The 3,364-nt window shown below is 40.6% G+C and overlaps 2 non-coding genes across 2 annotated transcripts; one reads left to right on the top strand and one right to left on the bottom strand.

Moving 5' to 3' along the window:
* Positions 1-1,814: 1,814 nt before the first annotated feature.
* Positions 1,815-1,886, bottom strand: trnag-ucc. The gene has a single exon. It is a non-coding gene; the product is annotated as a tRNA-Gly (tRNA).
* A 1,303-nt stretch (positions 1,887-3,189) lies between these two features.
* On the top strand, positions 3,190-3,271 carry trnas-aga. The gene has a single exon. It is a non-coding gene; the product is annotated as a tRNA-Ser (tRNA).
* The last annotated feature ends 93 nt before the right edge of the window (positions 3,272-3,364 follow it).

Raw genomic sequence — 3,364 nt, 5'->3', positions numbered from 1 at the left:
CTCTGTTATGGTACAAAGAAGGCAGCATATCAATCAATCAAGCTGCCTCCACGATGATCCACAGACACAGGCAGCACTACTACTAACCAACTGAAAAGTGTATGAACATTTGTGCAAACAGATATGGCACAGCTATCCAGATTGTTTTGAACAAGTCGTTAAGGAAATGGACTTGAGATCCATTGGGGTCTCACTGAGCAGGTTTGAACCCTGCTGATAACAAAAAGCATTCTTTAAGAGTGGTAGCAAACCCATGACACATCACAGTTGTGCCTTCATGAACAATATTGTGTTACCTCAGGTACTGGAAGCAACCTTTCTTATCCAATGTGTTACAAGATTTGCAGTGAACGTTGTGTTGTCCAGCAGAAAGGCACCAGGCGTGCTAGTTTTCAAATATTTCGACATTTTGCCCAGGTTTGATTTCCAGCCACCGCAGTTGCATTTACCGGTTTTGAAGCCATATACAACATTAACATTACATGTTTTACCCAGAATTCTTCATTTATTCCATAATATTTATTGTAGGAGTCATCCCAAAAGGATTAATAAAGATAAGTCTAAGTCTAACTCTAAAAAAAGTTTTAAAAAATCAGAAAATCTTCAGGGGATGCAGCTCAGTGGTAGAGCGCATGCTTTACATGAATGAGGACCTGGCATCTCCAGCAGGTATTATGGTTGAGTCTTTAAAAGAGCTACAAAAGATATTGCCTCCTGTGGTAATCTGACTGGTTGGCTAAGGCCTCCTGTGACACAATTTTAGCAGTATGCTCTCTTTTATAGCTCAGGTTATCAGACAGCACAACTTCACCTGCCAGTAAGGGTGTTGCCTTCAGATTTTATGGGTGTTTAAGGAGGTGTGACCACTGTGATTTTGTAACAGCCTTCAGCAGGTGCAGACATTCAACTTCAGACACTAGCTGCAGCAGATGCTTTGTTAATCATCAACTTAAAGCTGAAACATTTCATAACAATTAACACGGGTTATGGTCCCAGCAGGCTTCCGCTGCGCCACTCTGCTCTGCTTAACCTGCCTGGGGGCTGGAAAATCTGTGATTCACATTTGGAGGGAAGGTTTGGGAAGGACCCAGGTTCCAACAGCTATCTTTTATGTGAGCTTCCTGATTGCTCACACGTTGACTATTCACATTGGTGTTTTAAAAAAAGCAGTGATTTTATCTTTGATTTACTCATCAGCTCTTTTTTAAGTGATTTTAGACCTGGAACGAGCCGTCTTTTATTTACTGTGGAGGTCCAAGAGGGAACGAGTGCAAAAAAGAGTGATGAAGAAGCCAAAGGAGAAAAGAGGGAAAGGAGAGCCGGACCTGTTATTGTTTTTAGGGAGTAGATTGACAGCTATACACTTTGCAAATCAGTGGCTTACCTTTGCGACCATCAATGATGAAATTTCCTTGCAGGTAGTGTGGCCTAAGGCGCTGGATAAAAGCTCCAGTCTCTCTGGAGGTGTGCGTTCAAATCCCACCACTGCCATTTGCATATATTACATAGCTGAAAGCCAACCAATGTGATGTCTTACAGCTGCATCAATGGGTGAAGTAACTACAATCATCCATGAGTCAACTTGCTGAGATTGTTACTTGTTAACCTGAGGTTCAACAATTGGTTAAACCTTCCTTTCCAGCAATTTGGAGTAGAAAATTAACATAATCTTGAGCTCCATATTGATCAAAGTAATTGTGATTATCATTTTGGCCATAATCGTTCTGCCCAAAGAGATCTAATTTTTATCAAACCAGTTTGGGCAAGTAAACTTTCTGCAAATAAAGCAATTAACATCACTCAAAGAAAGCTATTGCGATGGCTGGGAATCGAACCCAGGTCAACTGCTTGGAAGGCAGCTATGCTCACCACTATACCACCATCGCTGGAAAATACAATGTTAACTTCAAATCTTCTAATACATTTGGGCATTGAGACTGAAAGTCCGCTCTATCACTGAAAGTCCCTCCAGGGGGTCCGGTGTTATCATATTCACAAGAATGGGAAGTGTGTGTGTATGTTCTAGCTCCCTTTGATATCTCAGTTGGTAGAGCGGAGATCTGTAGATAGATAGATAGATAGATGTTTATTGATCCCAAGAAAAATTGGAAATTTCTTTGTTACAGCAACAAAATCAGTCCCAAAGCTCAAAATATAAATATAAATGAAATACATGCATCTGCGGTGACTTGAAATCAAACCTGGGCAAAATAATTGCACTGCTATGATATAAATCATAGTCGAAAAGTAAAACATCTGTTGCCTTTCTGCTGCTTTCTGCTCTGTTGATCAATTTTTCAATTGGTTAGTAGTAGTTACCAGACACGGACAAATTGCAAATCGCAGTACACTGCCTGTGTCTGTGGTTCCTGGAGGAGGCAGCTTGGTTGATTGATATGCTCCCTTATTTGTACCATAACAGAGATCTAATATTTTATCAAATCTGGTTGGGCGAGTAACCTTTCTGGTTACTTCTTGACAAATAAAGCAAGTAACCACATAATGAATCAAACCCAGGTCAACTGTTTGGAAGGCAGCTTTGCTCACCACTACACCACCACCACTGGGCAATGCACTGTTCACTGCAAATCTTGCAACACATCTGGTAATTGAGACTGATTTTGCATTAATTACCATGAACACAAGGAGATTGCCTTTTAATATTCTTTCTGTTGAAGAGCTTCTGCAGCTCTTTTATAAACTGGTCAATAACACTTGTTGGAGATGCCGGGAATTGAACTCCTGCCCTCATACATGCAAAGCATGCGCTCTACCACTGAGCTACATCCCAGGAACATTGCCAGCCTTTTTTACTTTTTCTCAGATCATTGAACAAGTGAAGAAACCTGGGTTCAAAACATGGCGGTGGCTGGAAATTGAACCTTGGCTAAATGCTTGCACTGTTATGGTACAGAGAAAAATGTGTGATAACAATTTTTAATAAAGAATTCTTAGTTTTTAATAAAGTCTTGGCTTTTTCCTTGCAAAGGTTCCTTGACCAACTCGATTTGATAATATTAGATCTCTGTTATGGTACAAATAAGGGAGCATATCAATCAATCAAGCTACCTCCACAAGGATCCACAGACACAGGCAGCGCACTACAATTTGCACTTTGCCCTTGTCTGGTAACTACTACTAACCAATTGAAAGTTTAGGAACATTTGTGCAAACAGATTTGTGTTTCAGTTTGTCGTGGCAGAGTGGTTAAGGCAATGGACTAGAAATCCATTGGTGTCTCCCCGCGCAGGTTCGAATCCTGCCGACAAAGAGAGAAATACTTTATGAACGGTAGTAAACTAATGACACAATTTGGTAAATCACAGGTTACCGAATTGCAAATGTACCGTCGCGTGTTATCTCA

Source organism: Etheostoma cragini, unplaced genomic scaffold (genome assembly GCF_013103735.1).
Source record: "Etheostoma cragini isolate CJK2018 unplaced genomic scaffold, CSU_Ecrag_1.0 ScbMSFa_28, whole genome shotgun sequence".
NCBI classification, from domain to species: domain Eukaryota; kingdom Metazoa; phylum Chordata; class Actinopteri; order Perciformes; family Percidae; genus Etheostoma; species Etheostoma cragini.
The sequence above is the reverse complement of the archived record's forward strand: the minus strand, read 5'-3'. Positions and strand labels throughout refer to the sequence as shown.